The 13,613-nt window shown below is 45.0% G+C and overlaps 1 non-coding gene across 1 annotated transcript; it reads right to left on the bottom strand.

Moving 5' to 3' along the window:
* Nucleotides 1-4,364: 4,364 nt before the first annotated feature.
* On the bottom strand, nucleotides 4,365-4,502 carry LOC119924589. The gene has a single exon (XR_005449294.1). It is a non-coding gene; the product is annotated as a small nucleolar RNA SNORA7 (small nucleolar RNA).
* Between the last annotated feature and the right edge of the window lie 9,111 nt (nucleotides 4,503-13,613).

Here is a 13,613-nt window from a genome sequence, read left to right as displayed (position 1 = left end):
TGCCAACTTGTACTTCCCAAGCGCTTAGTACAGTGCTCTGCACACAGTAAGTGCTCAATAAATACGATTGAATGAACACATCTACCAACTCTGTTGTACTCTCCTGAGCCTTTAGTATAGTACTCTGTCCACAGTAAGAGCTCAATAAATACCTCTAATTGATTGATGAATAAATACCACCAATTGATTGATTAAACACTGGGGAGAAAACAGCTCTGTACCCCAAAGCCCACCCAGAGGATGACCACTGATGTCTCTCCAGAATAATGGAACAATGCTTGGCACATAGTAAGCGCTTAATAAATGTGATCATTATTATAATGGAGGAACTCTCTCTCTCTGTCTTGACAGAGAACTGAGCAGCTGAAAACCAGACTGTCCAGTACAAGCCCCCAGGCAACCAACCACCCCAGTCACGAATAGGTGCTCGGGGTTCAGTAAATTCCTTCTTCAACAAATCCTCTTTTCTCATTATTTTCTACTGAACTGAAACTGACCTTCATCGTCTCTCCAGTCAGCCCAGCTCAGAATCAAAGAGCACACTAATTATTACCATTTTAAATTGGCAGTTGAGGCCTTTTGATGTAAGAGCACATTCATTTCAAATTAAGCGTACATATGTCTCGCTGAGTTATCAAGCAGTCGTTGAGGCCTGCTGAAGTTTTAGCAGAAACTTGAGCATTGAAGGATACAGGTGACCTCGCTTTTATACTTGGGATAAACCCAGGACAATGGAAGACAAATGAAATGGGAAGACCCCCCTCCCCCATCAGTCTGACATATTTTCTAGAAAATAAGAGCACTTGTTCAGATCTTTCATCAAAAATATACAACTCTACAACTCTAGAGAAAGAATTTAATATTCTAAAAATAATTAGCGAAACCCCTTTGGGGAATTGTTTTTCAATTTACCAAATTGTGTTCTTTGTTTCAAATAGCTGTTGTTTTATTGTCCTTGTTACCATTATTATATTTGTTAAGCACTTACTCTGTGTCAAGCACTATCCTAAGCACCGGGGAAAACACAAGTTAATCAGGCTGGACACAGTGCCTGACCCACATGGGGCTTGCGGTCTAAGTAGGAGGGAAAACAGTCTTTGAATCCCCATTTTACAGTTGAGGAAACTCCTCCTCCCAAACCACCCATTTTATCAATACATTAACAGTATTTGTTAAAAAAAAAAAAATTGTGGTATTTGTTAAGCGCTTACTATGTGCCAGGCACTGTACTGACCACTGGGGTGGATAATAATAATAATAATAATAATGGCATTTATTAAGCACTTACTATGTGCAAAGCACTGTTCTAAGCGCTGGGGAGGTTACAAGGAGATCAGGTTGTCCCACAGGAGGCTCACAGTCTTAATCTCCATTTTACAGATGAGGGAACTGAGGCACGGAGAAGTTAAGTGACTGGCCCAAAGTCACACAGCTGGCAATTGGCAGAGCCAGGATTCGAATCCATGACCCCTGACTCCAAAGCCCGTGCTCTTTCCACTGAGCCACGCTGCTTCCTGGATACAAGGAAATCGGGTTGGACCACGGTCCCTGTCCCATATGGGGCTCACGGTCTTATTCCCCGTTTTACAGACGAGCTAACTGAGCCACAGAGAAGTGAAATCGTTTGCCTAAGGTCACACAGCAGACAAGTGAGGAGGCGGGATTAGAACCCATGACCACCTAACCCACAGGTCTGTTATACCATGTGCCAGGCACTACACTAAGAGCTGGAATAGATACAAGATCATCAAATTGGACACAGTCCATGTCCCTCACTGGGCTCACGGTAGTCTTAATCCTCACTTTGCAGAGGAGGTAACTGAGGCCCAGAGAAGCGAAGTAATTTGCCCACGGTCACCCAGCAGACAAGCGACAAAGCCGGCATTAGAACCCATATCCTTCCGACTCTCAGGCCTGTGCTCTTTCTACTAGGCCACGCTGTTCCATCCAACAAACCCGCCTGCCTCTAAAACCAACGCTGAGAAGTACGAGTTCTAGCCGGCCAGTAAACCCACTGCCTTCAACACAGCTTCATTCATCCTGGAGTCGGGAGCCCGATTTTGCTCATTTCCCCGTAACCAGAACCTAAAGCAGCGAGGCTCAGAAGAAGCAGCGTGGCTCAGTGTTAAGAGCCCGGGCTTTGGAGTCAGAGGTCATGGGTTCAAATCCAGACTCCACCAACTATCAGCTGTGTGACTTTGGGCAAGCCATTTAACTTCTCCATGCCTCAGTTACCTCATCTGTAAAATGGGGATTAAAACTGTGAGCCCTATGTGGGACAACCTGATCACCTTGTAACCTCCCCAGCGCTTAGAACAGTACTCTGCACATAATCATAATAATGGCATTTATTAAGCGCTTACTATGTAAGTAAGTGCTTAACAAACATAGTAAGTGCTTAACAAATACCATCATTATTATTAGAGAACTTGGAGAGGGTCCCTGACTCCCCTCTACTCTGGGGCCCAGTGAACTGAGGGTTCTTAATAAAGATTAATGAAGATTAACATCTGGCCATGGAAGATTTTTGGATGGCTTTAGATGACTCGTTTCAATACTCATTCCCAAGTCATTAACTTCCTTGCCCCTTCAAAGACCTGTGAAGAATAAGCTGATGTTGGCCAACATCTGGGAAGAATTAGCGGTCACCACTTGTTTTGCATCGTTATCCCCAGAATTACCACCCTGGAATCAAAATAGCCGGTCGGTCCTGTGTCTTCCCATCACAAAGGGGAAAATCGCAAGGCGGGAAATGGTGGGAGACATGGAGAATAACAACCCTCACTGTGGGATTTGTTAAGCGTCCAACCTGATGACCTTGTATCTACCCCAGTGCTTAGAACAGTGCTTGGCCCATAGCAAACCCTTAACGAACGCCATCATTATTATTAGGTGCCGAGCAGATCAGACACAGTCCTTGCCCCACAAGGGGCTCATACTCAAAGTAGGAGGAAGAATAGGAATTGAATCCCCATTTTACAAATGAGGAAACTGAGGCAGAGAGCTGTTAAGTGACTTTCCTAAGCAAGACCTGAACCCAGAGCTTCTGAATCCCAGGCCCAGGCTCTTTCCACTAGTCGATGCTGTGAGATTGCCACTGTGGGCATGCTCCTGCAGCAGTTTCAGCCACAAAACAGGATTGCCTTGTGGATGGAGCCCAGACCTGGGTGTCAGAGGACCTAGGTTCTAATCCTAGTTTCACCACTTATGACCTTGAGCAAGTCACTTCTCCTGTGCCTCGGTAACCTAGTTTATCAAATGGGGACTAAAAGACTGTGAGCCCCACATGGGACAGAGATTAGGTCCAACCTCATTATCTTGTATCTGCCCCGCTGCTTAATATAGCACCTTGCCCCTCCTACCACACCTGGCTACTCTCCTACTATAATCCAGCCTGAAAACTTCTCTCCTCTACTGTTAACTTCCTTACTGTGCCTCAATTTTGTCTATCTCACCGCCAACCCCATGCCTACATCCTACCTCTGGCCTGGAACGCCCTCCCTCTTCATATAATAATAATAATGGCATTTGTTAAGCGCTTACTATGTGCAAAGCACTGTTCTAAGTGCTGGGGGGATACAAGGTGTTCAGGTTGTCCCATGTGGGGCTCACAGTCTTCATCCCCATTTTACAGATGAAATAACTGAGGCACAGAGAAGTTAAGTGGCTTGCCCAAGATCACATAGCAGACAAGTGGCAGAGCCGGAATTCAAACCCTTGACCTTTGATTCCCAATCCCATGCTCTTTCCACTGAATCACGCTGCTTCTCACTGAACCACGCTGCTTCTCATATCTGACAGACAATTTCTCTCCCCCATTTCAAAGTCTTACTGAAGGCTCATCTCCTCCAAGAGGCCTTCTCTAAGTCCTCTTTTCCTTTTCTTCCACTCCCTTCTGCATTGCCCTGACTTGAGCCCTCTACTCATCCCCCATCCCACCCCCACAGCACTTATGTATATGTCTTATTTATATTAATGCCTATCTCCCCCTCTAGACTGAAAGCTCATTGTGGGTAGGGAATGTGTTTTATATTTTTCTGTTGTATTCTCCCAAGTGCTTAGTACAGTGCTCTGCACACAGTAAGCACTAAACAAATACAACTGACTGATTGACATAGTAAGCACTTAACAAATTTGTCTTTCTTATGGTGTCGAGTCATTTCCTATCCATAGTGAATCCGTGGACAAATCTCTCCTGGAACGCCCCACCTTCATCTGCAATCATTCTGGTAGTGCATCCATACAGTTTTCTTGGTCAAAATATGGAAGTGCTTTACCATTGCCTCCTTTCATATGGCAAACAGGAGTCTCGGCCCTCGACTCTCTCCCATGTCACTGCTGCCCAGAACAGGGGGTAGTTTTTGGCTTCTAGCAGATTGCCTTCCAATCCCCAGCCACTGGCCAAGCTAGGAATAGAATGGACAGGTCTCTGCTTGACTCTCCCTCCTGTAGCCAAGACTGGTAGAGGACTGGAAACTCTCCAGGTGCAATTCTCAGAGAACACCTTAGTTTCCCCTCAGGTAGGCTGAAAAGTCATTTTGAGAATACCCAGCCCCCTTTATTTAGGAGGATAAGCAGGATGGGAGAAATAACCCACCCTTCTCTGGGCTGGCCAGGTGGACCTGCCCAGGCAATCCATCCCACGTGGGTCAACCAGAGTACATGGGAAGCACCTGACACCCTCTGCCCGCACCCTCCGCTCCTCTGCCGCTAACCTCCTCACCGGGCCTCGTTCTCACCTGTCCCACCATCGACCCTCGGCCCACGTCATCCCCCTGGCACGGAATGCCCTCCCTCCTCACATCTGCCAAACTAGCTCTCTTCCTCCCTTCAAAGCCCTACTGAGAGCTCACTTCCTCCAAGAGGCCTTCCCAGCCTGAACCCCCTTTTTCCCCATCCTCCCTGTCCTACCTCCTTCCCCTCCCCACAGCGCCTGTATATATGTCTGTACAGATTTATTACTCTATCTTACTTGTACATATTTACTATTCTATTTATTTTGTTAATGATGTGCATCTAGCTTTAATGCTATTTGTTCTGATGACTTGACACCTGTCCACATGCTTTGTTTTGTTGTCTGTCTCCCCCTTCTAGACTGTGAGCCCGTTGTTGGGTAGGGACCATCTCTATATGTTGCTGACTTGTACTTCCCAAGCACTTAGTACAGTGCTCTGCACACAGTAAGTGCTCAATAAATGCAATTGAATGAATGAATGAATGGAGGATTAGAGGTAACAAACCTCATCTCCCAAAACCAGTTCTAATGCTTCCCCAACCCTAAGACCCAGTGACTTTCAGTGACCCTGAGCCACCCACGAGGGACCAAACAAACTTCATAAAAATAAGATGGAACAGGTCCGGCTCTGCCTACGGAGGGGAAAAAAAAATCCCCAGCAAGTTAAATCTGAAACAGTTCATAAAATGCTCTAGCAAGACAAACAAGCAGGATATTATGTAGGCAAATATGCCACATCAATATGACAAGGGTGGGTCAAAACTGAGAAATAATTATCTCCCATGTGGAGAAGGAGTGTGGCAGAAGAGAGAGGGGGAGAGGGAGAGAGACAGAGACACACAGACAGACAGGAGATGGAGAACATATGCTGTCTTTCATGAATGAAGATGATGCTTCTAATGATGAGATTTAATCCATGTGTGAAAGTGGGACTGAAAAGATAGCTGTGCAACCACACTTCTTTACACACTATACACATGATCCAAAGTTGTCCTATTCTCTGCTGTGACATGTACTAATTAGAGAGCCTAATTCCATCTTCCATTAAAGAGCACAGGCCTAGAAACCAGAGGACCTGGGTTCTAATCCCGATTTGGCCACTTGCCTGCTGGGTAGCCCTGGGCAAGTCATTTCACTTGTCTGTGCCTCAGTTTCTTCATCTGTACTCTCCCAAGCACTTGGTATGGTACTCTGCACACAGTAAGGGCTCAATAAACACAACTGACTGATTGATTGATCCAAATGGGATGTAGTAGCAAGGGACTGTGGCTGACCTTTTATCTGGTATCTACCCCAGCGTTTAATACAGTGCTGAGACAAGCAGCATGGCTCAGTGGAAAGAGCATGGGCTTGGGAGTCAGAGGTCATGGGCTCAAATCCCAGCTCCGCCGCTTGTCAGTTGCGTGACCTTGGGCAAGTCGCCTAACTTCTCTGTGCCTCTGTTACCTCATCTGTAAAATGGGGATGAAGACTGTGAGCCCCACGTGGGACAACCTGATCACCTTCTATCCCCCCAGTGCTTAAAACAGAGCTTGGCACATGGTAAGCACTTAAATGCCATCATTATTATTAACAAACACCACCATTATTACCATCTTCTTGCAGTCCCTACTCTAAGAGAGGAACCCTTTTCCTTAATGCTGTATGCTAGTAGAGTCGGATTCCTGGTTCCTGAGTCTCAGCTGGGCCACATCAGTGAATCTTCCATCCCAGTGGCTTACAAATTCCTCATTTCAACTCATCTTAGAGTAGACGACTGGGTATCCTGTTGTCGTCTATCTCTCCCCATGCTCTACCCTGCAAAATTGTGAAGAAGTGATGATTCCGCTTCAGTGCCTTTGCCTGCCCGCATTCCCATTCACTCATTCATTCAATCGTATTTATTGAGCACTTACTCTGTGCAGAGCACTGTACTAATTGCTTGGAAGAATATAAGAAAGAATAAACAGACATATTCCCTGCCCACAATGAGCTTACAGTCTAGAGACCCAGACCTCCCTTTGATGATCCTGCCTTATCATTTGACGCTGTGTCTGGCTCCCATCGATTATACAGCTGAAACTGTTTCTCCTGCAGGATTTGAGGTGTTTTGGTAAGATCTGGGTCTTGCAGCTATTTAGAGGGTTTGGGCGTTCCGCTAGACCGGAGGCTCCTTGTGGACAGGGAACAAGATGATGATGATGAGAAGCAGTGTGGCTCAGTGGAAAAAGCACGGGCTTTGGAGTCAGAGGTCATGCATTCAAATCCTGGCTCCACTAATTGTCAGCTGTGTGACTTTGGGTAAGTCACTTTACTTCTCTGTGCCTCAGTGACCTCATCTGTAAAATGGGGATTAAGGCTGTGGGACAACCTGATCACCTTGTAACCTCCCCAGCATGTAGAACAGTGCTTTGCACATCGTAAGTGCTTAATAAATGTCATTATTATTATTATGATAATGATTACTGTGGTATTCCTTAAGCGCTTACTATGTGCCAGGCACTGTTTGAAGTGGTGGAGTGGATACGAGCAATTCGGGTTGGATGCAGTCCCTGTCCCACATGGGGTTCACAATCTTAATCCCCATTTACAGATGACGTAACTGAGGCACAGAGAAGTTAAGGGACTTGACCAAGGTCACATAGCAGACATGTGGTAGAGCCAGGATTAGAACCCATATCCTTTCGACTCCAAGGCCTGTGCTCCATCCACTAGGCCATGCTGTTTCTCCAATTACCAACTCTTCGACCAACTCCGTTTTCTTGTACTCTCCCAAGCTCTTAGTAAGGCGTTCTGCACTTAGTAAGCAGGCAATAAATGTCATCGATTGATTACCACTGCTCTATATACAATTGCCTTTGTATTCAAAGAAGACAGCACTAACATTGAAGTTCACCTATGAGTAATAATAATAATAATGGTATTTGTTAAGCGCTTACTATGTGCATGGCACTATTTGAAGTGCTGGAGTGGATACAAGCAAATTGGTTTGGAGACAGTCCCTGTCCCGCTTGGGGCTCAGAGTCTTGATCCCCAATTTGCAGATGAGATAACTAAGGCCCAGAGAAGTGAAGTGACTTGCCTAAGGTCACACAGCAGAGCCAGGATTAAAACCCATTACCTTCTGACTTCCCATGCTGCTTTCCATACTGTGAGTACCGGGTTCAGATCCCACGACTGAACGGTGATATGGAGGATAGGTGTCAGGATGAGCTAAAGGAAAATCAGCAAATAATTAAAGAAATGGCCCCTAGAGGAAAGCCCAAAGGGCTGAGGTTATTTTTGTCTGCAACATAGGAGGCTACTGTTGGGGGGACATGATTTTCAGAGAACATGAAGTTACTAGACAAGTCACGTTGAGAGTTTTCTCTGTTTTTCCCAGTGGGAAGGCAAGAGGTATTGAATTTATCGAACTCTCCCAAGCACTTAGTACAGCACTCTGCACACAGTAAGTGTTCAATAGATATGACTGAATAAATGAATGAATTAATGAACTTAAATTGTTCATTTGAACCAGATGAAGGAGCACTTCCTGATTAGTGATTGTGAGACAGTCTTACTAAAGAAAATTCTGGAATCATCTTCTTTGGTAAACTCTTCCCTCTAGACTGTAAATTCCTTGTGGGCAGGGATTATGTTGATCGACTCTGAGGTACTGTACTCTCCCAAGCGCTTAGGTCACTGCTCTGCACATGGTAAGTGCTCAATTAATAGAGAAGCAGCGTGGCTCAGTGGAAAGAGCCCGGGCTTTGGAGTCAGAGGTCATGGGTTCAAATCCCAGCTCCGCCAATTGTCAGCTGTGTGACTTGGGGCAAGTCACTTAACTTCTCTGGGCCTCAGTTACCTCATCTGTAAAATGGGGATTAAGGCTGTGAGCCCCCCGTGAGACAACCTGATCGCCTTGTAACCTTCCCAGAACTTAGAACAGTGCTTTGCACCCAGTAAGCACTTATATAAATGCCATCATTATTAATTAATACCACTGATTGATTTGAGACTATTTATCTATTTATTCTTTTAGACTGTGAGCCCACTGTTGGGTAGGGACTGTCTCTATGTGTTGCCAACTTGTACTTCCCAAGCGCTTAGTCCAGTGCTCTGCACACAGTAAGCGCTCAGTAAATACGTTTGATGATGATTTGAGAGGGTAAAATTAAGGGAGGCTAGGAGTCTCAAAAAGAGTTAACATTTTCAGTGGATGAAGGGTTCAGAAGGGGTCACTGGAGGAAACGTTATGAATAGAGAGGAGAAGAATCAGGGAGGCCGATGGCAACCATGAACGCAACCAGTATACAGTTCCTATAAACGTCCTGGGACATTCGACTCTGTTGAAACAGAGTTCTGGGTTGGGTGGCTTTGCCTCATTATGGTCTACATAAACAGGTAGCGAACAGTCTTTACAGAGAGGTTAGGATGCAATCCTATCTACCGAGAGAGGAATAGACTGGATGACATTGTAATGGTATCTGTTAATAATAACAATAATAATAATAATGGCATTTATTAAGCTCTTACTATGTGCAAAGCACTGTTCTAAACGCTGGGGAGGTTACAAGGTGATCAGGTTGTCCCACGGGGGACTCACAGTCAATCCCCATTTTACAGATGAGGTATCTGAGGCACAGAGAACTTAAGTGACTTGCCCGAAGTCACACAGCTGACAATTGGCGGAGCCGGAATTTGAACCCGTGACCTCCGACTGCAGAGCCCTGCTCCTTCCACTGAGCCATGCTGCTTGGGCCAAACATTGTACTACTAATAATAATTGTGGTGTTTGTCAAGTGCTTTCTATGTGCCGGGCGCTGAACTAAGCGCTGGGGTGGATACAAGCAAATCGGGTAGGACACAGTCCCTGTCCCCCAAGGGACTCACGGTCCTGATCCTCCTTTTAGAGATAAGGTAACCGAGGCCCAGAGAAGTGAAGTGTCTCTCCCAAAGTCACACAGCAGAGAAGTAGCAGAGCCAGGATGAGAACCCAGCCCTTCTGATTCCCAGGCCTATGTTCAACCCTCTAGGCCACACTGCTATACTAGGTGCTGCGCTAAACACTGGGATAGACACAATCCCTGACCCACGTGGGGCTCACAGTCTAAATAAAAGGAAGAAGATATGAAGAAGTGGAGGCACAGAGAAGTTAAGTGGCTTGGCCGAGGTCAAAAAACCAGACAGAGGGGCAGAAGTGGCTTCCCTTCAAAGTCCTACTGAGAGCTCACCTCCTCCAGGAGGCCTTCCCAGACTGCACCACCTCCTTCCTCTACCCCTCCTCCCCCTCCGCATCTCCTCCGCCTTAACTCCTTCCCCTCCCCACAGCACCTGTATGTATGTATATATGTTTGTACAAATTTATTACTCTATTTATTTTATTTGTACATATTTATTCTATTTATTTTATTTTGTTAATATGTTTTGTTTTGTTGTCTGTCTCCCCCTTCTAGACTGTGAGCCCACTGTTGGGTAGGGACCGTCTCTATATGTTGCCAACTTGTACTTCCCAAGCGCTTAGTACAGTGTTTTGCAGAGAGTAAGCGCTCAATAAATACGATTGAATGAATGAATGAAAGTGGGAGATTAGAATCCAGGTCTTCTGACTCCTAGTGTTGTGTTCTTTCCACTAGGCCATGCTGATTTAGATGTCTAATTCCACTATAATTGACGACAGAGACTCATACAACTTCCGGTGAATCCCACAGTATAATTGCTCTGCTCTCACTTGCCAGAGATGAGAATGCTGTATCCTGTACTTCCAGATCTGATCATCCAGATACATAGAGAAGCAGCGTGGCTCAGAGGTCATGGGTTCGAATCCCAACTCCACCACAAGTCTGCTGTGTGACCTTGGGCAAGTCACTTAACTTCTCTGAGCCTCAGTTACCTCATCTGTAAAAATGGAGATTAAGACTGTGAGCCCTACGTGGGACAACTTGATCACATTGTATCCCCCCCAGCTCTTAGAACAGTGCTTTGCACGTAGTAAGCGCTTAACAAATGCCATTATTATTATTATTATTATTATTATTATTATTATTATTATTATTGATCCTCGTTGCTTATTCAGAGATTTGGGGGTTTAAGGTGAGATAGAATAAAAATCCTTGGTCACCTCTTACTCTTGAAACTTCTGTCTTTAGAGGCATCCTACTCTAGGATTCCTTAGGCTAGACTGTAAGCTGTTGTGGGCGGGGAATGTGTCCGCTTACTGTTATACTATACTCTCCCAAGCACTTAGTACAGTGCTCTGTACAAGGTAAGTGCTCAACAAATATGAATGAATTAAGCTAGGAATTATCAAAGGGAAGTGACAGAATTCTGGCCATCAAAAGTCCAAATATCACTGTTTCTTAAAATGCTTAGGAAATAAGAGCACAGGCCTAATCACCCTGTATCCTCCCCAGCACTTAGAATAGTGCTTTGTAAGTAGTAAGTGCTTAGCACTTAGTACAGCGCTCTGCACACAGTAAGCGCTCAATAAATATGATGGAATGAATGAGTGAACAAATGGCATTATTGCATTATTATTATTATTATTATTATTAAATCAATTAGCTTCTCTGGGCCTTGGTTACCTCATCTGTAAAACGTGGATGCAGACTGTGAACTCCATGTAGGACAGGCACTGTGTCCAAGTTGAGTAACTTGAATCTATCTCAGTGCTTAATACAGTGTCTAGCACATACTAAGGGCTCGATAAATCATGACAAAATTAAAAAAAAAATGAAAATCTGAGGGAAACTTTCCTATCCACACCACAGAGTCCATTTTCAGTGACACCCAGAGGGACACAACTCATTTTCCACTTGACGTTTGCAATCTTCAGGAATGGAAACAGTCCACCCAGCCACCATAGACATAAGGACCCAGCGGCCCTTCCTGTCTTAGTTCCAAGCTGGGAATTCCGGGAACCCCAAAGGAAGCCAAATGGGGAATCCTGTGGTCCCCAAAGATGTCAGCTGGCCTCATCCTCATTTGTTAAGTGAGACCCAAGAAAATGCTAGAGATCGGCCAGGAACACAAATCAGAAGGTTGATCCAGATTCACTACTCCCCGGGCAACCTAAGCACTTAGTACAGTGCTCTGCACACAGTAAGCGCTCAATAAATACGATTGAATGAATGAATGAATCCTAGAGCCTGGTTCTCCAAGGACCACAATCCATGAATGATTTACTTTACTGGGGTTCAGGACTCAATCATAGGCTCCCCCAAATAAATAAGAGAATCGATTTGGGGGTAGATTATAAACATTTTCCCGCTCTCATTATAGATCCCTAACCAGCTCCTGAACTCATAGTCGAAATCCAAGGACAGACATATGTATATATGCTTAAGTATCAGAGTAACTCCCCTTTCCCCTAACGCGCAAAAAGAAAGGACTGCAAAAGCTAGAGAAATACCAGTCGCAGCTCACTAAAATGGAAAGTTGCACATTTTAAGGTCCTCCGGCAGACATTCTCCGTGTCCCCCAGTGGTTTGGGAGGAGAGGAAGAGTCAGTAAAAACAAAGCATTCTTGTAACTACTGAAAATGCAGCTACCCAGCAGCATGACCTAGAAAAAAGGAGTAAGAACATCAGCTCCCTAGTGACCCACCCTGGCTCAGCTCCAGCCAGTCCAGGACTCTGCCTCCAATAGTAGCCCCGGGGCTCTCGGAGGAACTATGTACTGGTCGCCCTGCTGGACACCTGCCCTCACCAATCCCCTGGCCCCCTCCTACCTCACCTTGCTTCTCTCCTACTACAGCCAGCACACTTCTCTCTTTTCATACCAGCCTACTCTCTGTACCTCCATCCCATCTACCTCACCGCCGACCTCTCACCCACGTCCTGCCTCTGGCCTGAAACACCCTCCCTCCTATCAATCAATCAATCAATTGTATTTATTGAGCGCTTACTGTGTGCAGAGCACTGTACTAAGCGCTTGGGAAGTACAAGTTGGCAACATATAGAGACAGTCCCTACCCAACAGTGGGTTCACAGTCTAAAAGGGGGAGACAGAGAACAAAACCAAACATACTAACAAAATAAAGTAAATAGAATAGATATGTACAAGTAAAATAAATCGAGTAATAAATATGTACAAACATATATACATATATACAGGTGCTGTGGGGAAGGGAAGGAGGTAAGATGGGGGGGATGGAGAGGGGGACGAGGGGGAGAGGAAAGAACGGGCTCAGTCATCCCATCAGATGTCGTGTGTTCTAATCCCTGCTCCGCCACTTGTCTGCTGTGTGACCCTGGACAAGTCAGTTCAGTTCTCTGGGCCTCGGTCACCTCTCTGTAAAATGGGGACCGAGACTGGGGGTCCCACGCTTCTAGACTGTGAGTCCCACGATTCTAGACTGTGAGCCCGTTGTCGGGTAGGGACCGTCTCTATATGTTGCCGACTTGTAGTTCCCAAGTGCTTAGTACAGGGTTCTGTACACAATAAATATGCTAAAATAAATACAATAAATATTGTACTTTAAACACAATACAATAAATACACAATACAATACAATACACAATACAATAAATATTATATTGTAAACACAATACAATAAATAAATAAATAAAAGCACTCAATAAATAAAATTGAATGAATGAATGAATGAATAGGGACTGTGTCCAACCCAACTTTTTTGTATCTACCCCAGGACTTAGTAGAGTACCCAACACATAGTAAGCACTTAAATACCATTATTATTATTATATCCAATACACAATTACTCTCCCCACCTTCAAACCTTGTTGAAAGTATGTCTTCTCCGAGAGGCCCTCCCTAAGTAAGGCCTCTTTTCCTTTTCTTCCACTCCCTTCTGCATTGCCTTGACTTAGATCACTACCCCCTCTTAGCCCCACAGCACTCATTTTTGTACATAACTATAATTTATTTATTTATAATAGTGTCTGTCTTCCCTTCTAGA

The sequence above is a fragment of the Tachyglossus aculeatus genome, chromosome 2, assembly GCF_015852505.1.
Source record: "Tachyglossus aculeatus isolate mTacAcu1 chromosome 2, mTacAcu1.pri, whole genome shotgun sequence".
Lineage (NCBI taxonomy): Eukaryota > Metazoa > Chordata > Mammalia > Monotremata > Tachyglossidae > Tachyglossus > Tachyglossus aculeatus.
Note: the sequence above shows the minus strand (reverse complement) of the source record. Positions and strands in the feature narration are given on the sequence as shown.